Below are 23480 nucleotides of genomic sequence, written 5' to 3'. Positions count from 1 at the left end.
TCAGTTTAACAGGGTGTTAACTGTGAAGCTGGGTGCTGACCATCATGGCTAAGTGGTTGCCTGCTTAGAGGTAGAAAAGGAATCCAGGAAGCTCAGTCAAGGTGAGTTTTTTTTTTTTTTAAGCTGTGACAGCTGTTATTTTTGGCTGTGACACTGAGCACTCATGAAAAGCCCTCACCCACCTGTCCCTCCGTCCCTCTCTTCCACCCCATTGGTGACTCAAGCGGCCTGTCATTGTGAAGCACTCAGGTGTAAGAACACATGTATTTTCAAATGTTCATTTCGAACCCTTTTCATCTCGCTTGAATGTGTTGAAACTGGGCACCAATGCAAGTAATAGCTTGTCTGCACCTTGGCAGGGAGAGAGCGTGAGGAAAAACCGCTCTGCTGTTGCCCTGCTCTGTGCCTTCCATTTCCAAGGCTCTTAGTCCAGCACCTTTCACCAGCACTAAATTAGCCATAATGAACATTTAAAAAAATAGCACTCAAATGTACCAGCCAAATAAGAATCATACAGGATCACTAAGAACCACTGAACAGGCCCAGAATCTTTTCCTCCAGAATCCAAGTTCAGATCTGAACTTTGTCCCAGCTCCATAATTTGCTGAACTAGGATCTTGAATGTGGAAACTCTCCCCCCACTCCCCGCTTTGGGGAATTTGGAAAACCAGATCTGAATTTTGCATCTCTCCTTTCTAATTAAGGGGCCTGGGTCTCTAAGGCCCATCTCTAATTAAGGGGCTGTCCTGGAAATGCACGTTACAGTTTAAGGGCTTGCTCCTGCAGAGTACTAGGCCGCTTCAGTTTCCTGTGAAGTCTGTGAGAGCGGAGGCCACACAGCACCTTGCAAGGTCAGGTCCTAAAGCAGCCTGCAGACTCCTAAACTGCAGAATCCATTTTCAAGCTTTCCCTTTTGGTTTGGTAGAAATCCTCCCGGACGTTGCAGCCCGATTCACCCTGCTCCTTTGCAGGTGAGGTGGCAACTCAGCAGATCAGAGCTGCGAAATATATGACCACATCGAGGCTTGCTGTTGTCTGATGGCCCATATCGGTCTAACCTAGATTTCCCTCTTTGCAGGTAATCACTTTACAACTGAGTTACAGATGCAGCCTCTCAGCTTGCTGGGAGTGCATGAGATTATTACAGAGGCCCCTTTATAATTAAGTCAGAACAGGCTTTTTCATTTAGCTTTAGTAATATTGCTCCAAATCATATAGAAAGCAGAAGCCAGCCACACATAAAGTAAGGCCATAAAAATGCAGCACTTGCCAACTGTTTCCACATGGTTACTAAGGTATCTCCTAGTCTAAGGATAAGCTGTGAAGATCTCGGATACCACTGCATGGTAGCTGTGGGCAAATGCTGATTATCAGTGTTAACCCAGTGCACCAGGCTACACTGCAGTAACTGGAAATTCCACGTTGACAAACTATGTCCCAATGCCTGGAACGGAGCTGACAGCATTTCATGCCAGTGTTTCTTACATATGCAGGGTGAGGCTGTGGCTGATTCTGCCCAGGATGATGGGGAGAGGATTCAGTGAGCGCCACCACCTTGCACCGGGGGCTGCTGCAGTCTGAGTGGGGAGTGCACAGCCTGTGCATACTAGTTAGCACCAGTGGTGGCACTAAAAGATGCAGGGTGAGCCTCGCTACATTGGCCAGTGGAGCTGGCTGGGCATGAAGTGAGCACATGTGCCACCCTCCCCCAAGATGGTTGGAGCTGCAGCTTCTGTAGCAGGAAGAATTCTGGCGCCTGGCGGACCTGGGTCGGGCGGGGGTGTGTGTGTGTGGTTGGTGCGGTACAGCATCTTCACACCTCCTTCATGAGCAGCTGTAGCTGCAATGATCTAGGCCACAGCAAAGGGGCTGGAAGGCTCGAAGGCCTTTTACCACCCAGTCACTGGCAGGAACAGCCCTAGCTGTTTTGTTGGCTAGGGAGGAAAATGTTTGTGGTTCCCCCCCACCCACCAAGTGGGTCAAGCAACCCCCCACAAAAAACAGCCAGCCAATCAGTGGAGCAAAAACGGCCGGCCAACCAGATCATGAGAGGGAAAAAAAAGCTGAATGGTACAGTGGTGCAGTACCCCCTGGAAACTGGCACCCCCCAGGCCGAGTGCCCTGCTCACCTCCCCCTGGTTACTGGTTCAAATCCAGCCAACCAGCATCACTTTTCAAGCCTTCCTGACACACCATAAAGAAGCAAACAGGGCACAACCCCATTTTTCCCTGCTAAGTTGCTTTGCCTAGGAACTGCTGGGGGGGGGGGAGAGGATCGCTCAGTGGTTTGAGCATTGGCCTGCTAAACCCAAGGTTGTGAGCTCAATCCTCAAGGGGGCCATTTAGGCATCTGGGGGAAAAATCTGTCTGGGGATTGGTCCTGCTTTGAGCAAGGGGTTGGACTAGATGACCTCCTGTGGTCCCTTCCAACCCTGATATTCTATGTCTGTCAGCAAGGGATGGCAGCTTCCCAAAACCTGCCCCCTAATGCTGTTCCCACCATTAACAAATACATTCTGGGAACATGCTGCATCTCAGCTCCCTTGTGCCATGAGAAATAACCATTCAGTGCCTCGCGAATGAAACACAAATGAACTCACTTCACTGGGAATGCAGCCCTCAAGGACAAGCCTTGATAAGCAAAAGCCAGGCTCCAGGCGACTGCTTGGAAGGTAACCAACTCCCCCATCCTGCCTCATAGGGTCCAAGCATTTACTGACAAAGTGCAGTGGCTGTGGTGTGAGTTAAAGGGATGGTTGCCAAGAAATTTTACCTCCCAGACTTAATATTGTGCTTTTTGGCTTCAAAATATTTGAACGCTAAGGAGCTGTTCATTCTCAGCGCCCCCACCACCACCACTGGTGAGGTGAAAGGATCAAGTGACCTGTCCTGAGACCAGGGGGCGAATCAGTGCTAGAGCTGGGTCGCAACTCGGGAGCTTCTGGGAAAAGACGCAGTTGTCATGGAATTTTATTCAATCTTATAACAATGGGGCTATTTTTGGATGTAAACTTTCCCCCTACAACAGAGGCAGGCACGGTGGAATCGAGGGGAGGCCAATGCCCACGCAGTGGACATATTGGCGGGATGTATGCTTCTGCCTCCCCCAATGCTTTCCACTCCCACAGTAGCTTGTGGAGGTGAGAGGGGCCCCAGAGGAGTGGCTGCTGCGATTGTGCATGAGATTGGGCTGGCTCTTCTCTCCCTGCTTCCAGCCACTCTGGGTCCCGGCAGAGCCACCAGCTCAGGGTAGGGGCAGGAGCACATGTGCCAGCTGTTGAGATGGGGTGGGTGACAGGGCTCTGGGACCTGGATGGGGGGTGTCGACACAGAGAGCACCAGCCTAGTACAATGAAGACCCATCTTGATGGGTCCTACTGTAATGCTCAATAATAATAATGACTGGTCTAATTTCACTATACAGGTAAGTGAAGCATAAAAGTAAGACATTAATAGAGTCTTAAAATGCTTTCCATTTGAATAATCTCGGGGGTTATTATTATTAACATGGGCTTGTTTTCTAAAAAGAATATCAGCAGCTTATCTTGATAGCGGGTCATGCATGAAAAGTTGCAGCGGAGGGAGATCTGACTTAAAAAGGCACCTGAACGCAGGAAGTGGAGAAATTCACCTGCTGTTTTCCCTTTTGCAGTGAGGGCTATTGGTGATGCAGTATCAGCAAGACAGCCTGCAGACTGTTTAGCACGCAAAGTCTGGACCCAAGCTCCCCACTATCTCAGGCATTCCTGTGTAACAGCTGGACTACTGGGCACCATCCTGAGTGCTTGGTTGGATCCTGTGTTGCTGTTGGTTACCCCCATCCTCCTCTGATAGATTTGATGTGACTATTTAGAAGGGAAAGTTACTACTGAGAAGGGAAACCACTGCTTTTCTGAGGTTCAGTTCCTAGCATAAATTTACTGAGTGGAGTATTTGCCATGTACAACTGCATGAGCCCTGAGCTCCCTTCTGCTGTGCATACCTCCTTATTCCATATCAAAAACTGACTTTGTTACACAGAGAAGACTGCAAACAACAACGCAGGCAGGAGAGGCATGGATCCCCATCTTGTTTTCCAGATACTTTCTGTAGCTTTGCTCTTTTCTGCACTATGTTGGGGTGGGGAACATATGCCCCAGTAGCTAAAAATTGGTTCCTTATTGTACTTATTGAATGATCATGCCCAGTAATTAGTGTTTTAGTGCCTTTTCAATGGCAGTTTTTATTTTCTGTAATGTGACGGTGGGAAGCAGCGGAGCTGGGGTTCTGATTTTGCAGCCATAATGCATGACTTTTAATTCCTTTGTTCGTTTTTTTCTAGTCCCAGAGTTCTTACTGCGGCATCAATGTAGGCCTATTCACTGCCCTGTTCTCAGAACACCCAGGCTGTACCAAAGAACCTGGGTCCCGTTGTGTGAATCACAAAGGTTTGCTGGTGACGGTGTGTTTCTGCACACGCTAGCGTGGAAGGTCTCATGCCCGTCTGAAAAAAAGCAATTGAGATTAGACAAGATTTCCTCCTTCAGAGGTAGCTTCTGGTTTTACACTGGCTGGCTGGCGACTGCAGAACCAGTGGTTACTGAGCAGCAATTCAATTCATGTTTCTGCAGAAGGGACAAGCTACGAGCCTGATCCTGAGAGGGCACAAAATATGAGAGCATTTTCCAGGAGGACTTGGGGGCAGTTCCCCACCTCTCCCTGCCCTTGGAAAAGTCTGTAGCTTTGGTGTCAGCTCCATCACCTCCCTAGTTTTGACTGCAGTGGGTAGTGAAGAAACAGGGTAGAGTCCATCACTGGGGGTGGAGGCGAAAGTAAGGCACTAGTGAGTGGGATGGTTGGTGCCCTCCCGGTGGGGAGAGGGTAGGCCCAAGGAGGGAGGCAGGACCCTCTTGAGGAGATGGCCTGTTGCCCACAATGGTGAGAAGGAGCATTGGTGGGACCATGGGAGCCGCAATGCTTCCTGCTGCAGAAGAGAGGCAAAGCGTCCGGAGTGCTGCTGCTGATGGAGGTCCCAGCCCCACACCAGTCTGCCTGTGACAGGGCCCGGTGTCTCTCTCACTGCACCCTGCAGCAGTGGTTCCCCTCCATACCCTGCTCTCCCGTCTGACCGTCTCGAGTGATGCCCTAACCATAGGTGCCAACTTTTCCCGGCACCGGTGGGTGCTTGAGCCCCCCCCCCCCCGGCCCCGCCCCAACTCCGCCCCCTCCTTGCCCCTATTGGACTCCTTCCCCAAATCCCTGTCCCGGCCCCGCCTCTTCCCCAGCTCCTCCCCTGAGCGTGCCGCGTTCCTGCTCCTCCCCCTCCCTCCCAGTGCCTTGCCGCGTGAAACAGGTGTTTCGCGGCAGCAAGCGCTTGGAAGGAGAGGGGAGAAGCAGGACGCGGTGGCGCGCTCAGGGGTGGAGGTGAGCTGGGGCTGGGCGAGGAGCCGCTGTGGGTGCTCCCACAGCCCTGGAGCACCCATGGAGTTGGTGCCTATGGCCCTAACATGTGCTCGGGAGAGAGCGACGCTGATGGATCTTATGTGAACGTTATACGAGGTGAGAGGCAGCTCTGTGAGCATGCTGGTTTGTGGCTCCTGAAGCATGTGAGAAGCTGACGTGACTTCCTGTCGCACTCCTTACTCTGCTTGTGTGCGTGCTCAGTGACACGCCATCGGTGCCACTAAGGTGATACAGTCCCTCTTTTTTAAGAAATATTTGATTCTCTAAGGAAAATATCGCTTGGGTTATTATAATGATGATGTATTCTTGGTATTACCATAGTGCCTAGGAGCCCTAATCTTACAGCAAGACCCCATTGTGCTAGGTGCATTTCACTGGGAGTGATTGTTAATGGTAAAACTGTAGCCCAGTCTACTGCATCTGGCCCCAGAAGTACCAGCTTTCATGTGCCAATGATAAAGAGTCACTTTCTTCTAACACTGAACAAGGAGCTTTATTAGAATAAGGAAAATGGTATTATTCCTAAAGCTCCACTGTCTCTCTCTCTCTCTCTTTCACTGTAGAACTTCTGCTTAGAACCTCCCCCCGCTCCCACTTCTGCCTGACTTCCTGCTTCACACCTCGCTGCATTTACAGCAAAATATCATAAATAAAATTAGCTTTAAGCATATGCCGAAGTCCCATTGCTTAAGTGCTGACCTGCAAAGGGGGTCAGGGCCTGGGTGTCTCACAGTGTCCCAGGTAAGTCAGATATTTTCCATCTGTGATGTGACTTTCAAAGTTTCCTTTCTGAGATGTGCAGCAGCAGTCAAAAAAGCGAACAGAATGTTGGGAATCATTAAGAAAGGGATAGATAATAAGACAGAAAATATCATATTACCTCTATATAAATCCATGGTACGCCCACATCTTGAATACTGCGTGCAGATGTGGTTGCCCCATCTCAAAAAAGATATATCAGAATTAGAAAAGGTTCAGAAAAGGGCAACAAAAATGATTAGGGATATGGAATGTCTTCCATAAGAGGAGAGATTAATAAGACTGGGACTTTTGAGCTTGGAAAAAAGATGACTAAGGGGGGATATGATTGAGGTCTATAAAATCATGACTGGTGTGGAGAAACTAGATAAGAAGTGTTATTTACTCCTTCTCATAACACAAGAACTAGGGGTCACCAAATGAAATTAATAGGCAGCAGGATTAAAACAAACGCAGAGTCAGTCTGTGTGACTCTCTCCCAGAGGATGTTGTGAAGGCCAAGACTATAACAGGGTTCAAAAAAGAACTAGATAAGTTCATAGAGGATAGGTCCATCAATGGCTATTAGCCAGGATGGGCAGGAATTGTGTCCCTAGCCCCTGTTTGCCAGAAGCAGGGAATGGGCAACAGGATGGATCATTTGATGATTACCTGCTCTGTTCATTCCCTTTGGGACATCTGGCATTGGCCACTGTTGGAAGACAGGATACAAGGCTAGATGGACCTTTGATCTGACCCAGTATAGCCGTTCTTATGTTCTTATGAGATTTTTATTTAAACCAAACCTCACAGATGCAGATCCAAATTTTTGCATCCGTGCAGGGCTCTAACAGTGAGATAGGGTGCTGTTGTGGATGTGAATAGATATACATATAAAAGGTGGAGTGTAGATCCCAGGGGTCAGATACAAATTAATTGCAGGTGCAGATTGGATGTGGATCCAAATTTTTGTATCCGTGCAGGGCTCTACCTATTAACGTGTTGAATGCCCTGCCCAGCTGTGTTAGTGAGAGCACATATTATGTATTTCTGTGGTTTAAAGTAATGTTCATATTTCCTTTTCAGGTCACTTTTAACTCTGGCCTCCTTAGCAACGACACTGTGGTATCCGAAAGAGGGACAGGGGAGGAGCCTTCTAATGATATCTGAGACATGACACAGAGCACACAAAGTCCTCATCCGCAGCTGACTGTGGACATGAACAAATTGTGGCAAACCTCTACTATGTGTGGCTGATGATGCCTATTATTTTGTGAGCAAGGAGTGCTTACTGGCTGATTAGACTGTAGTTCTCAGTGTTAACAAGGATTGATAGTTAATTAGACTTCTGACTTAACTGAGCCAGAAGTTTTACACTGCAGAAACAATCGTAGTGATGATGTACGGTGCGAGGCCTGGCCATGAAGCTATTTCTGGCGGCTACGCTATTTCTGTTTGCCAAGGCTTAATAAAAGTATAGGATTTTTTAAAAAATGCCTAGAATATGTTGCTAAAATAGAACAACTACAGTGAGTACCTTGGCCTGGCCAGTTCAGGCCTGGATAAGATTCCCATATTGGTCTTCCCAAAAAAGTACACAGTAGTGGCAGACAGCCACTGGAAAGTGGCAGAAATGATTTCCATGCCCATAATGCTATTTTTACAATTCCCAGAGTATTTCTGGAAAGTCTGCCTTTCTATATAATGGAAACAGTGGTGATTGATACTGGGCTACAGGTTGTTACGCTGCCATGTGCCATGGAGACCATGGAGTCCAGTATTATGCCTACGGTAATGGAAAAGTCAATATGGATATTGGCCCGAAGGTGCACCTACACAGGGGAAAATGACCCGTTGTTGCCATTTGTTGTTAGCAATGGATCCTCTCGGGACCATCCTCAATTGAAAATGAAAATTGTCTGTTACAGCGAACAGATCCAAACTGTTTCCAACAGCTATTGAAGAAGTTAAGGGGTGTCACATACCTTTTGTGATTGCTGTTAAATGTGTGCCTGAAAATGCAGTATTACTGTAACAATGGCATAATGATTTGGTTTTATTGCTCCTCAACTTCTCTATCAAATGTGCTCCTTTTATAAGTGAAAAGGCATTTTTTTTCTAATTGCCATCCCTGCAAAGTCAATCTGGGCTCTAAGGGCTATTCACAAGGGGGATTTAGGCACCTAACTGCCCCTTTAGGTGCCTGTGACACTCTGTACCCCAAAGTAGCACCCTGGAACCTCCATATTCACCACTGTCATATGGTTATGATATGTTTTGTACAAAGTATACCTTGTGGAGTATCATTTTAAAAGTCGTGATTGGTTGAGCTTTAATATCCTGTTGGATCATATGTGCTATAATTGTATATGAAGTTATGAAGTTTTGCTATGTGTGTGTTACTGTAATATCTTGTGAGGTTGGGAGACACCCACAGCCAGCCTTTCAGCTACAACAAAGGAGTAGCCATCCGGGCCTTAATGGCTCCTCAATGACCATCCACTATCAGACTAACACATGTCACAGCAAGGATCTTTCTGGCAGCTGGAAGAAAGTATAAAAGAGGGAGAGTGACATCATCACTTGGTCTCCCCCTCACCCCTCACTCAACCCCTGGAAGAACATCTGGAAGACAAAGACTTTGAACTGGGGAAGTTTGGTCCCAGGCTGGAAAGGGGCCCAGTCTGTGTACTGAGGAACTGTAACCTGCTTGTGCCATCCGTTATGGTGAGACACTGCTTGATTCAAATCTTCCTTAGTCTGTTTAAGTTAGAATGTAGACTGTAAATTTATTTTTAATTTCTTGGGTAACAAGCTTTGATCCCTTTGCGTGCTACTTATGATCACTTAAAATCTATCTTTCTATAGTTAATAAATCTGTTTTATATTTTACCTAAAACGGTGTGGTTTTGGTTGAAATGCTAAGGGACTCTCAGCTCAGGTTACAAAGGCTGGCACATGTCCACTTTCTATGAAGAAGTGGCAAACTTATTAATGAGTTTGCACTGTCCAAGGGAACCTTGAGCAGTGCAAGATGGGACAGTTCTGGGATGTCAGGCTGGGGAGCTGGGGGGAATTGGCTGGAGCTTCTCTACTGACAGTTCATGAGTGGCTGGGAGGTCACACATGTAACTCGGTTAGGTGAGTGCCTGCCTGTGGATGGCTGTGGCAGTGCAGTTCCTGTGAGAGGTCTGTAGCTTGACATCAGCGTCACAGTGTGAGAGGCAGCCCAGGTTGGTGCATTTAGAGGGCTCAGTGGTCCCACAGTCCCGGTTGCACTAGAGGAGTCCCGTCACAGTGCCTAAATGCAGCATTTAGATGTTGCTGGCCTTCACAAAACCCCTGCTGAGCTTCTGCCAACCCCCTAGGTGCCTAAGTTTCCACCAGTGACATCCTCTGATGCTGCCAAGCTGCTCAGATCCCTAGCAGGATTCACAAATGAGGTGTTCCCTCCCTATCTTGCCTTTGGGGCCTGATCTGGAAGGCATGCCCAGGGCACGCCTACCCCACACAACAGGCAACAGGGCTGGTGCCTGCATGCCCAGTGGCTAGGGTTCTCCTTTAGGATGTGGCCTATCTACTGGCCACTTGGTTCCAGTCCCTGCTGTGCCCGATTTGGAGCAGGGACTTGAAGCAAGCTCTCCCACTTTTCAGGTGAGTGCCCTCACCACTGGGCTACTGTGTATAAGGGAGAGGGGGTTGCCTCCTCCTTGTGTTTTTGTTGTTGTTGTTGTTGCTAGAAAGAGCTGACCTGGCTTAAGTGCCCAACTCCCGGAGGGGGTTCATTGCTTTGAATTAAGTGCAGCTGGTGATTCCCTCTGGCCCAGACCTAGGTGCTAACTCCCTTTGAGGTGGGGCCTAAACATAAGCCCTACCCCTCTCCTCAGTATTTCTGACAGGCTAGCTTGAGCAGCTCCCCACTCAGAGTGCTGGTTCTGCGAATCCAATTCTTAGGTGCCTAACTTTCGCTATGCATTGTGCAGGGAATCAGGGCATTCCACTCGGTTATGGATTCCACTCACCAGTAGGGCACCTAAAAGGTAGGCCCTTAGAGTCAGCCCAGATTTCTTTGCTTCTCATGCATCATCACCAATAATAATGAAAGCTCTACTGGGCACATGTGATACCCATTGTTGTCAAAGGGTTTCAACAGGTGTAATTGATTGGGACTTATTAAACAAATCTGTTGATGAGGAATACACTCCAGCTGGGTTGCATCTGCAGGGCTGACAGGAGTAGTAAGCAGTAAACACTTAGTTTTGCCATAAAGCAGCTAATCATAGTCTGAGTCTCACAAGGAGCAGATTTGTGGAGTTGGAAGGGGCCATTTTTACATGGTCACTTTTCAGAGCTGAGCCGCTTTTCAATAGTATCATCTCCGCAGCTGAGTTACGGCTCTTGGAACTTTAACCTTTGATTTTCTGACTCTTGTATGTTTACATTGTCAGCCTGTCCATTCCATTCGCATAGCTTTTCATACTGAATTTTCTGCATCAGTACTGATGGAGAGGGAAGACCTCCATCTCCTGAATCCTCGACCCTATTTTCCTGCTGCACCGAACTATTTACCACCAAAGCACTGACCTTGCCAGGCCTTGCTTAGCAAGTTCAAGCCTAAACTGATATTACTGCCAGCATAAATAAATAGGGGGAGGTGGGGTTGATGGTGTGACAGTGCTGTTGTGTAGTAGGGAAGAAAAGAGAGCAATAAAAGAAGAGACTGAGGCAGAGAGAGACAGTCATTGCTGCAAGCAGAGAGATGTATCTGCATTAAAAGAGTGTAAAGAAATGATCAAGAAGAAAGTGAAGTGAAAGTGAAAAGTGGGTGAGAAACAACCCATGTTAGACCCAGGTAAACAACTGAAATGATCATTTGTGGCTCCTGTGAGCTTGCAGCACATCTGACCATTGTGGGTGTGACTTCATGCTCCGTTTCTTAGTGATGAACCAGATAACTTAAAATATCCCCTCCCGCCAAGTCAGAGGTGTGAAAACCTACGAGTACATTTCAGGTACCGCAAACAAGAAACCCATGATCGACTCAGGCAGCTTTTTCTGGACTTTTGCATATTGGTTTCAGAAAATTAACTCTTATAATGGCCTGTTATATGATCAGGGAAACCTTTCTTTGGTCTTTTATAACCAAGGTCACCACAAATCTTCCACTAGTTTGATGCAGCCCACCTTCTTCTATCCTGGGGTGGCAGAAGCTTTGTCATAATTCAGATGGACTCTTGGTTTCCATCACAAGACTGATTTAGGAAGTCCCACCTTTGAAATCCCCAAGAAAAGTCTTCAAACCCAGTCTGTGTGCAGTGGAGAACTTTTACCAACTTTGAGGTGAGCTGTTTCTAAAAGGACTTTAAGAAACAAAGCCAAGCGTTCCCCATAGCTAGAAAACATGGCTGGGCTTTTTGTTGGATTGTATCCTTAGGATGGAAAGCGGGAAAGGATTAAAATCAAGTTTCTTGGACCCACCTAAGGGTGCAGAGAAACAAGCATCTGAATCTTGCCATCAGATTTTAAATGTTATTAAATGGTGAACTAGCAATGTCACGTGGGCCATGTTGGACTCTGGAGGCCTCTGTGAGAGGCATCGGGGCTCTGAAGATGCTTAGAAAATTAGGTGGAGTACTAGGGAGCATCACTGCATTTGCTAGACCACAAGCCTAGCAGCAGCAAACCAGAGCACTCAACCACACACACTCTCGGAAGTCCCCACATACACAAAGTTCTGTAGGCCTGGGTTTACCTCCTGCAGAGCTTATAAGGCACTGGAGCTTATAAGCCTCCTGAGACTCTCTAGGGGCCCAAAAGCCTCCTACAAGATGCCAGGGTATGATATACGTCCCCGGGGACTGAAGGCACTGATAAGCTCTGCAAGGCACATGATTCATTAACCCAGACACTCAGGGCACCAACGCTGCACTAGTCACTTGGTCTCAGATTTTCAAAGTTATTTATCTAACTCCCACTGAGATCAAGGGGTCTAAATATCTTTGTGGATTTGGACCTTGGTGTGCCAACAGGGTGACAGGTGCTTGAAGTAATGATATGGCTCTCGGTGCTTGGAATGCTGAGGACAGCTTCACTTGGGTAGACCTTACTGTCTCCTGCACCCTTCCTACCAGTGTCTCCCCCTTAGGTCCTTAGGCTTTCTCCTCTTGTGTATGCCCATCATAGTCTTTTGTGGCATCCCTTGCTGGGAAAGGAAAGCTCTGTCCATACCCTTCTGACCAAGACTGGGTGGAGGGTTAGGTTCCAGACACACCTTTTTCCTTCTTTACCTCTCCTTAGAGGTTGAAGGACTTTGCTCTTTCTGGGAATGGACTTAGTCTTCTTAGCATATGCGCAATGTGCCTCAACAGATGCACGTGACCACGATTCATCACCGAATTTGGTCAGCTGGTTGGATCATTAGCTTCCCTGGTTTGGGCCAGTTACTGATGGGAAGTGCAACATGAGCATTGATCCATACTCCCCCGGTGTTACATTGAGTGGACTCAGTGAAACGCATGCACAAGAATAGCTTCCTTTAAAACAAGATGTATTTTAAAAAAGAGAGAGAATCAGATTAAGAAGAAACAGTTTGCATATCATACCTCATCTGAATACTTAGCAAAGCCCAGAGAGGCAGGGTCCCCTTCACTTAGGTATAGAGGAGAGAGGGAAATCTTTCATGGTCTAAAAAGCAAATCCTATCTCTGAATAATAATGCCCATTTCTGGTAAATGCTTTTCATCAGTAGCTCTCAAGGTATTTCATAACCTTTCACAACACCCCTGTAAGGTAGGGAAGTGCTGTTCTCCCCATTTTCCAGAGGGGGGACGGGGATTCAGAGAGACTAAGTGGCTTGGCTAGGGTGACATAAGAAGTTCATGGCAGAGCAGGGGCTTGAACCCTGTCACCTAGGCCAATGCCCTAACCACTGGGCCAGCTTTCCTCTGTCCTGCCTTGCCTGTGTGACAACCTCATGCCATTGTGTGCAGAGATAGCACACTCGTGTCCCTCCTCCAAACTGCACATCGAGTCCTCTGTATGAGTGTCCATTACAATATTATCAGGGTGATGGGAACTCAGTGTTTTCCCAGAATGAGCAGGAGCTGCACTGTAGGAAGTAGTCTTGATCCAAAATACTGGATTTTATAAAGCGGTCATGAAGGGAAGATGGGAATTGGTGTTGCTAGGGCCGGGGGAGAGCTGTAGCCTTACCTGTAATTTCCATAGTTTCAAAAGTTTGGGGTTCTTTTCTATGGAACAAAAAGAAGAACAGGAGTACTTGTGGCACCTTAGAGACTAACAAATTTATTAGAGCATAAGCTTTCGTGGACTACAGCCCACTTCTTCGGATGTGGGCTGTAGTCCACGAAAGCTTATGCTCTAATAAATTTGTTAGTCTCTAAGGTGCCACAAGTACTCCTGTTCTTCTTTTTGCGGATACAGACTAACACGGCTGCTACTCTGAAACCTTTCTATGGAACCTTCACTCTGAATTACCCATCTTTCTACTACCTTTTTTTATGGTAACTACAATGTTTTGATAATGTTTTATTTGCTGATATGTGCTTAGCACCAGCTTAAAGTGTTTGGCTGGGTATAAGAGTGTATGTGTCCCTGCATAGCCTGTGGCCATAACTCCTCAGCATGTGAAACTGAGAGATCTCATCAGCTCAGCTGGGTTGGGCTGGTACACGACAGGAGATCTCCCAGGAAAACCTGGTACGCTGAAAGAAGCAGTTTAGGTGATTTAGTAGATGGGGCTCTTCACCCTGAGCAACTACTGAACCAATCCCAACATAAAAGAGATTGATAGAGGAATATGGGCAGTGGGAGGTTGCTAAGGTTGAGAAGAGGAATTTATATGAGGAATGTTAATTGGGTGTTGAAAACTTAACTGCTTATTAACTTGCTCTCAGGAGTCCTGTTGGTGGGCTATGCAGTCTATCTTCTTTAGCTGTAAGTGAACTAATCGTGCATGTGTGTAACTATATAGATCAGGGGTGGGCAAACTTTTTGGCCCGAGGGCCACATCGGGGAATAGAAATTGTATGGCAGGCCATGAATGCTCACAAAATTGGGATTTGGGTTCTGGAGGGGGTGAGGGCTCTGGCTGTGGGGTGTGGGCTCTGGAGTGGTGCTGGGGATGAGGAGTTTGGGGTGTAGGAGGGTGTTCTGGGCTGGGACCGAGGGGTTCAGAGGGTGGGAGGGGGATCAGGGCTGGAGCAGGGGTGCAGGAAGAGGTGCAGGCTCTGGGGTGGGGCTGGGGATGAGAGGTTTGGGGTGTAGGAGGGTGCTCTAGGCTGGGATCGAGGGGTTTGGAGAGCAGGAGGGGGATCAGGGCTTGGGCAGGGGGTTGGGGCGTGGGGAGAGGCTAGGGGGTGCAGGCTCCAAGTGGCGCTTACCTCAAGCAGCTCCTGGAAGCAGTGGCATATCCCTTCTCTGGCTCCTATGCGAAGATGCAGCCAGGCAGTTCTGCACGCTGCCCCATTCACAGGCACTGCCCCTGCAGCTCCCATTGGAGTGCGTAGGAGTCGGAGCGGGTGCTGGCCCCAACCCAGCACCCTGGCTGGAGCGCCAGCATGGGGCCGAGCCGCGTGGTGCGGCTCACGGGCCGTAGTTTTCCCACCCCGATATAGATAACATGGGAGCAGCCAGTATAAAGCTGGTGGAGAGAGCTATGCTGCCTCCTATATCAAGTCTGCCACTTGCTGCTTCTTTTGCCACCTGGTGTATGGGTATGGAGGCATGTTGGGGGCAGGGAGGAGAGACAGGGGTAGCTCAGGGGGAAAAGGGAGGGTGCCTGAGGAGAGAGGAGGAGAGAGGGAGCATGGTGCAGCTTACGACTGTGGCAAAAGTAAGAGCTGCATCCCTAGAGCTTTAGCTTCCACCAGGGCTGGATAGCTGAGAATCAGGGAGCCACAGTCAGTTCCCTCTCAGCCCCATCCCCTCCCAGGTTCTGCACAGGCCCCCAGTGGAGAATTGAACCCAATATGTTTCTGAACTAGGAGGGAGCATAGTTGTGGGAGGCAGGGCCGGCTCTGGCTTTTTTGCCGCCCTAGGCAAAAAAGCCACCCGCCGCTCCCTCCCTCCCCACCAGCGCGGCAGGGGAGGGCGCCGAGTCCGGCCGTGGGCCCGCAATCCCCGACCGGCCGGAGCGCCGGGAGGAGGGCGGCGAGCCCGGCTGGCCAGAGCGCCGGGGGGGAGGGTGGAGAGCCCCCGGCGGCCAGAGCACTGGGGGGAGGGCGGCGAGCCCGCCGCGGCTCTCCGCTCTCCCCGACTGGCCAGAGTGCCAGGGGGAGGGTGGCGAGCCCAGCCAGGGCCCCGCTCTCCCCGACCAGCTGGAGCGCCAGGGGGAGGGCGGCGAGCCCAGTCGCGGCCCCGCTCTCGGGCTGGAGCACCCCGCCGAGCCGCCCCCCTCCAGGCGCCGCCCCAAGCACATGCTTGGTGGGCTGGTGCCTGGAGCCGGCCCTGGTGGGAGGCTCCGTAGGTGCCTATGAATATCTACATCTGCATGGAAACCTATGTTCTCTGATAGCAATAGGTATTTATGTCCCTGTGTCTATATAGAAATATGGGGTCTGCATATGCGTGTTCAGGGCTGCCAAGAGCGGGTTCAGGCCCCAGTGAAAAATTTTTTGGGCCTCCCAGCAAGGGCGGACCAGCTAAACAGGGCCGATGAGACGGGGGGGGGGGGGTGCCAGGCCCCGGGTCCCCTTCCGGACTGCCGGACCCCGGTAATTTGTACCGGCTTCCGCCCCCCCCGCTTGTTGGCCCAGTGCGTGTTCTCTTTCTATGAATCTAAGCAAGACAGAATATGTGTGTAGCCAAGCAAGGCAGCTGGGTTGCTGTGACCACTGCTGTTCAGAGTCATCTCTCTGTTTCTTTGTGCTTTCCCCATCTGTTGAATTCACCACTTGTCTCTTATCTTATATTTAGATTGTGAGCTCTTGGGGGCAGGGACCATCTTTTTGTGATGGGTTTGTGCAGTGCCTGGCATGAGGGGGCTGGGGACTCTGTTATCACCAGACCAATAATTAATAATAATGTGTAGATCAGATTCTGATACTCTCACTCATATTGAGTAACTCACTTCAGTAGTGCCAATGTGATCAATAGGACTACTCATGGAGTAAGATACTACTCAGTGGGAGAAAGGGTATTAGCATCTGTCTCACAGTGAAACGCTCAACGTCATTTGTTGTATTCGTGTATGTGAGAACGTTCAAGAATAGTTACACTCATGTGCGGACAGCAATGACTGCATGTTTTGCATGATCTATACAGTATTCAGCAATGCGGATGTTGCCTGAGCATGGATATTAATGAATGTAATACTCTGCTTTTCATCCAGCGTGTGGTCCTTCGACAAATTCTTATGAATAATGCTGCCTTGCTTGTTAGGTGTGTTTTTAACCATTGAACAGATTGTCATAGTCTAATGGCTTGTCAAGAATGTCTAACTGAGGATTTTTAATTAGGCTTTTGGGAAAGGTCACTAGTGACCATTTATAGTGAATAGAGGCTAACGATGCCTTCATCAGTATGGAGAAATAACGCTGTATGTGTTAATAAGCATGCTCTGTGCACAGGGGTTGATGTCCTGGCAGCCTGCCTTTCAAAGTATGGTGGCTTTTTTGCACTACAATGGCAGTTCTCAGGGACCAGTCTAGTCTTTTAGATGCATAACACACCTGCCATGTTCATATGTGTCCGTAGCTGTGCAGTCTGAAATAGTGCAATATATGAATGATGTTGTGTGTTGCATGAAGTTAATATGCTGTTTTATGGTGAGGGAAATGTATGATTGGCAACAGGCTTGGGTCAATCTGATAAGAACTGCAATGAAAATGGTGTGACGATCCACGGAATGAAGTATTTGCATGGATTAGTGAAATTGCTCATGGTATGCTACGTTTTCAGCATGGCATTATTCCATCTAGTAAGGGCATGTATACTCTGCCCTGCCATTTGCACTGCGGGGATATTAACTGCAGTGCGCCCCAAAGTGCTGTGCTGTAACTCCCTTGCGTGGACACTGCAGGCGCAAACTTAAAGGTCCCAAGTTACAGCAGAGCACTTTGGTATGCACTGCGGGTCACACCCTCATAGTCCAAATGGCGGGGCAGTGTAGATGTTCCCTAAGTCTTTTGCTGTATAAAGTCTGTCAACAGTGCCATGCAGTGGCTTCACATGACGTGTGCCGATTTGGTGGCACAGATGGCAGAGAAGGGAATGTGATGCAACTCTGAGGCACGTGAGGTGAATTCATTAGAGCATTGGATCAGCCAGACCCAGGGCATATCCAAAATTCCACCGGGAGAGACAGAGTAACCTTGATGCGACAGCAGCCTTGCGTGGGAATTGGAAGATGGGGATCAAGTCAACTCCATGCACTGCCTGCTTTACAGGAAGGGTTAGCCTTGTTAGAGAGACAAGGTGGGTGAGGTAATATCTTGTATTGGACCAACTACTGTGGGTGAGAGAGACAAGCTTTCGAGCTGACACAGAGCTCTTCTTCTGGTCTTCTTAGTCATTCTGGATCTGGAGTGGTTCCAGAGGATGTCAGTGTAATGCTTGGGGGGGTAGGCTGACCAGATGTCCCAATTTTATAGGCAGCAAAGAGTCCTGAGGCACCTTATAGACTAACAGACGTATTGGAGCATGAGCTTTCATGGGTGAATACCCACTTCATTGGATGCATGACGAAGTGAGTATTCACCCACGAAAGCTTATGCTCCAATACGTCTGTTAGTCTATAAGGTGCCACAGGACTCTTTGCTGCTTTTATAGATCCAGACTAACACGGCTACCCCTCTGATACAATTTTATAGGGACAGTCCCAATACTTGGGGCTTTTTTTTATATAGGTTCCTATTACCCCCCACCCACTGTCCCAGTTTTTCACACTTGCTATCTGGTCACCATAGGGAGAGGGGATGGGGGGAATCACTCCTTCACAAAACTCCTCAATGCTATGGAGAACCATATGGCAGCCTATATGTATTCTTCAGAAACAGCAGAGACTTTGCAGCAGGGTTCCTCGATGTCATTACTGCTGTTGGTTGCACTATAACTGCTTCTAGTTAGCTCGAGGAAACGTATAGGAATAAGAAGAGTTCTCACGCTATGAATATGCAGATAACTTTTGATGCTATTTTTGTCATACAGAATATATAGGCAAAATAGCCAGAAGCATCCTATGAGTCATACATCGCTGACACATCACCCCTCAAGGAGCCATTGGATCAGGAGCTGCTGTATCGTGTTTAGCTATTCTAGAGGCATTTTCCTTTCTGTCACAGTGATACGTGTTTGAGCAAGTGTGCAATGGCAACCCTTATCTGTCTGTCCTGCTGTCTTGCTGATTGGGCAACTTTGCATTCACTAATTTAAGGCACTGAACAGGAGTTTTCAAAGCTTTTCAGGGGCATGAGTAGATAGATGGGTGCATAATTACTCTGCTTTTGGGGAGGGAAACGCTGCCTGCAAATGAATTTTAGGAAGGGTGGGGGTGTTTCTCTGTATTTTATGCACAGGATGGCAGATGTGGTTATTTCTGTTTTGTGAGGCTGTTGCTATTTCTTTTCTTTACACTAATTGTACTGAATGTGGTTTTAACTACTTGTAAGAGGTGGCTGAACGGCAGCATTTCTCAAATCAGGCTACCAGGGGCTTTTCTTGTGGTCAGAGCCTCCTGGACTGTGATTGGGGGTGTGTGTGTGGGAAGTAGCGGCCCCGCCCCTTCCTGTTGCTCCTGGATACACCGTCTTGGTGTTGGTTGCTGGGGCCACCAGCAGGGGTTGGGCCCTGCCCCCCTCTGGAGACACCTGGGGCACAACGCTGGAGGAGCAGGCAGGCAGTGATTTCCCCACCTTGTCAGGGGTGGTGGGGCTCACGCTTTGGGCTTCAGCCCGAGGGTGGCAGGAAAGAAGGCTCTGGCCATGGGGCTTTGGGCTCCATCCCCTGACTCCGGCTGCACAGCAGCAGGTCCCAGGCTCCAGCCACATGGCTTTGGACTCCATCCCCAGGCCCCGTCCCCTGGCCATGGGGCTTCAGGCTCTGGCTACCCCCCGCCCACCCATCCCCTTGTCCCTGGCCCCTGCTGCCTCCCCCAACCTCCCATCCGGGGCTTAATTTGTCCCTAGGCTTGCCAGGGCTGAGTAAGTCTGCTGTGAAAAGTGATACTTGTATGTTTGTTAATATCACTTTTCACAACAGACTTCCTCGCTAGCAATAAATACATTACAATGATTGGGACGTGTGTATGTGCATATTTCTTTGTTTTTCCTAAAGCTAATTAACTAGTTTAGGAAAAAGTGTGAGAGCAGCTGCACTCTGAGGCCACCAAAAAATTTGTCCTGAGAACCCCTGGGCTAGAGTATGTGATGGTGCCTCTTGTGGTTTTGTTAACCCAATAACCAGCCTCATTAGGGGAATTTAAGCACCTACCTGTTACTTAATGCCCAGCATCTTACCGTTAGGCAATTTTTTAAAGTGTGTGTGATACGTACATGGCCTCTACCATCAAAGGACCTGAGCACCTCAGAATCTTTAAGATTTTTACCCACCCAGTGCCCTGGGAGGTAGGGAAGTGCTATGATCCCCATTACGCAGATGGAGAACTCAGGCACAGAAAGACTATGGGCCAGATGTACAAAAGGTAACTAAGCACAGAGGCAGATAGGTGTCTTGAATTTAAATCAATGGGAGTTAGGAACCAAGGCACTTTGGGAAAATATCACTAGAGCCAGATTCACAAAGGTACTTAGGCACCAAACTGCCTCTTTAGGCACCCAAATCCGATATTCAGGCAGCAGTGACATTCTCAAAACCACTACTAAGCTGCTGCCTAACCCGGGGGGGGGGGGGGGGGGAGGGCATAAGTTTCTGCTGATGGGTGTGCACAGAACTGCCTAAACCCTTATGCCATGCCACAGCTAATGAGCTCCTCAGAGCCTGATTGCCCTGGTGGCCCTGAAGCAGGATCCTCAAACTTTGTGTTCCTTTGTCTGTCTTGCCAGCAGGGCCTAATCCTGTAGGTGTGCTCTGAATGTACCTACAGGGTGGGGCCCCACAGAAGGGACTGCTGGCCTCTAGCTTTGGATGGGCCTAGACCCACCTGTCCCAGTACCTGCAAATAGTACAAGGGACTTCTGGCAGGCAGGCCCTCAGACTGCCCAACAGTGCTTAGTGCATTCGCCAGGGATGTGTGAGAGCCAGTTCTGAATCTCTACTCTGCCTCAGAGCAGGAACTAGAATACAGATCTCCCACAGCCCAGGGGAGTACCCCAGCCCTCAGCCTATTGGTTAGAAGAGGGCACTGCCCTCTCTCCACCTAACTCCAGAAGAGGGTTCGCAGCTGAGAATCCCAAGCAGAGGGAGGTGCCTCCCTCTGGCCCATCAGTCAGAGGAGAGGGCTAAAGCCCAGATCAATGGGAGTTAGGCACCTAATTGACTTTGCAGAGCTGAGCCTGAGACCCACTTGTTTTCTCCGCATTTCACTCCTGGCTAACTTAGGCAGCTCCCTGGCTTCTGAGAATCCCTTTCTTAGACACCTAAATCTCCCCAGATGATGCACTGGGAGCCTGGCTCCTGGGAAATCCACAAGGCAACATGGCACCTAGGTGCAGTGCCTAAGAACCTTTGTGAATCTAGCCCTCATCTGCCGCTTAATCCCTTTGGAAATCTGGCACTAAGTGACTTGCCCCAGGTCACCCAGGAAGTTTGTGATAGAGCAAGGAATTGAATCCAAGTCTCCCAGCTTGTAGGCTAATGCCCTAACCACTGGATCATCCTTCCATGGCTGGCAATTTTCTTATGTAAAGACAGGGGAATTTGCGGTCATCATTTTCTGGTATGTTTTGTGGTTCACTTTTGTGGTCAATGGCAACCTGTGAACAACACAGTGATCCAGTAGTACATATGTGGTCCACTGTGGATCTAACTGATGATTTAGTACCTATGTGTAGCACACGTTCCAGGAGATAAAGCTAGGGAAAGCAGTAGCCATTTAAAAAAAAGTATTTTCCTCTCTACAGCCGTGTGCCCAGCCCAGATGATTTGCTTCATGGGCATATACCGAACAGATAGCAAAGACACTGCTCATGTCGCCTGCTGTCATTTAAGCTTGATGTTATTGTTGCTTTTTTGTCACGTGTACAATAAAATTTTTCTTACCCAACATAAATGGCAGAGCACCTTGATAAATACATTCAACAGACTGTAATGCTGCCGGGCATCAGCAATTGCCCTTCTGTTTCCAGATGCAGCATCACTTTGGTTAAATAAAGCTCTCCTTGCTTTCTGAGTTGTATGCAAGGCTGATTGTGCATAGACACTAGTAACCAGTGCTGTGTGCTGAGGTGTGCATGAGCCGAGCAATAATGTGTCAGTCTGCTCAGTGGAAGGTGTTACATTTTGTAGCGGCTAAGACAACCTGGGGCCTTACTGTACTACGTGTATTTGAGAGCATGGCTGACATGTCAGTTGGCAAATTGCCATTTTGCTTGGTTTCCGGTTCATTGTTTCCCACTGAGACAGACTGAAGTTATGGTTACGCTTTAGGGGTGTATGAGCATTAGGCAAAGCAGACCATTGCTTATATGGCTGTACCATTTGGTGGTCATATCCAGGGCCACCCAGAGGGTTCAGGGGGCCTGGGGCAAAGCGGGGGAGCGGACATAAAAAAAGGCGCTACCCGCTGCGGCGCTTGTACTCACCGGGCAGCGCTCTGAGTCTCTGGCGACGGCGGCGGCGGGTCCTTCACTTGCTCCGCGTCTTCGGCAGCACTGAAGGACCCGCTGCCGAAGTGCCGCCAAAGACCCGGACCGCTGCCAGGTGAGTAAAAATTAAAAAGGCACCTCAGCCAGGGCTTGCGGGGCCCCTGTGGGGCCTGGGGCAAATTGACCCATTTACCCCTCCCCCCCGGACATCCCTGGTCTTATCTCACATGCACAGGATCTTTGGCACAGGGAATGACTCTCCCCACACGACTGCCTAGTGAACCAGGAAGACCGCGGATGTGGGGTTGTGTCTAGGTCTGTTGCTGTTCCTTCTCCCTCGGTTGTACTACTACTATTCTGCTTGCTGGATATAGGTCAAGAGGGGCAGCCTCACTCTAGCAGGGGCAGTAGAATATCAGCACTGAGGGCACTGATGCCAGGGGCACAACTGCAGATTTATTGCCTCCTTTCACTGCCTCTGGTGGGCCCTGTGTTCACCTTGCACATGAGCCATGCTGTGCCAGGGCAGAGTGCCAGCCCTCTGCAGCTCAGATCACAGCCCTGGCAGCACAACCTCTGGTGCAGTGACTCTTAGGGCTTGGTCACACTACCTCTTATGTCGTGGCTCAGGGGTGTGAATTAGCCACCTCCCCGAGCGACGTAAGTCACACTGGCCTAAGCGCCGTCGGCATACTGAGCCTTCACCAGATGTGCTGCATCGGCGCAGCTGCGCCACTGTAGTGCTTCTAGTGTAGACAAGCCATTAGTCTTTCTGTGCCTCGCTCTGCCACGGGGCAGGACAATATCTGACCTGGTTCCTGGGGAGAGGGGGCTGCGGGGAGGAATTCACATTTGTAAAGTGCTTTGCGATCCTTTGCGATAGAGGTACCGAATAGCATTCTGCAATAAGAAGAACAGGAGTACTTGTGGCACCTTAGAGACTAACAAATTTATTAGAGCATAAGCTTTCGTGGACTACAGCCCACTTCTTCGGATGCATCGAAAGTCCACGAAAGCTTATGCTCTAATAAATTTGTTAGTCTCTAAGGTGCCACAAGTACTCCTGTTCTTCTTTTTGCGGATACAGACTAACACGGCTGCTACTCTGAAACCTGTCATTCTGCAATAGTAGAAGGAAAAACACAACAGTTATGAGATGCTCTCGGTGGATTTAAGAAAAGGGTGTCCTTTGAGAGACATCAGTCTGGAGACATATAATAAATACGAAAGGAATTGGTTGCAGGAGGAGACCCCAAACAGGAAAAAAGTTTGCTTAACATAGCTCATAGGCATCAAAGTGCAGACAAGAAGTTTGTGAGCGCAAAGGGCTGCAGCACTAGCACAAGGTACCTTAGGCAGCCGCTAGACAGTTTGCACTGCAGTCTTTAGCACCCGTCAGCTGACATGCGCTGCTCCCCATATTGCAATGCACAGCGTAGCGCAGCAATGCAGCACGTCAAATTGCACTTGCCAGCACAACACCAGCAAGGAAAGCCCTCCGAAGGCATTTAACACCAATGAAAGGAGAAACCCCTCCAGCCCACAGCAGAGTCATTTGATGATGCTAGCGAGAGAGAA

General features: G+C 49.0%; 1 protein-coding gene and 2 long non-coding RNA genes across 3 annotated transcripts in view; 2 read left to right on the top strand and 1 right to left on the bottom strand.

The window, feature by feature from the left end:
• Positions 1–3089: 3089 nt before the first annotated feature.
• On the top strand, positions 3090–9005 carry LOC128845616 (uncharacterized). The gene is made up of 3 exons (XR_008446689.1): positions 3090–3424; positions 6006–6183; positions 7267–9005. It is a non-coding gene; the product is annotated as an uncharacterized LOC128845616 (long non-coding RNA).
• On the bottom strand, positions 3465–14785 carry LOC128845613 (uncharacterized). The gene is made up of 3 exons (XR_008446688.1): positions 14583–14785; positions 6323–6384; positions 3465–4483 (listed from the first exon to the last, which is right to left on the bottom strand). It is a non-coding gene; the product is annotated as an uncharacterized LOC128845613 (long non-coding RNA).
• An 899-nt stretch (positions 14786–15684) lies between these two features.
• LOC128845599 (monocyte chemotactic protein 1B-like) overlaps positions 15685–23480 on the top strand; it is an 88145-nt gene continuing 80349 nt past the window's right edge. The window contains exon 1 of the mRNA XM_054044433.1: positions 15685–15721. The gene's annotated coding sequence lies outside the window, so the exon portion shown is untranslated. The remainder of the gene's footprint in view (positions 15722–23480) is intronic.

This window comes from Malaclemys terrapin, chromosome 1, assembly GCF_027887155.1.
Source record: "Malaclemys terrapin pileata isolate rMalTer1 chromosome 1, rMalTer1.hap1, whole genome shotgun sequence".
NCBI classification, from domain to species: domain Eukaryota; kingdom Metazoa; phylum Chordata; order Testudines; family Emydidae; genus Malaclemys; species Malaclemys terrapin.
The sequence above is the reverse complement of the archived record's forward strand: the minus strand, read 5'-3'. Positions and strand labels throughout refer to the sequence as shown.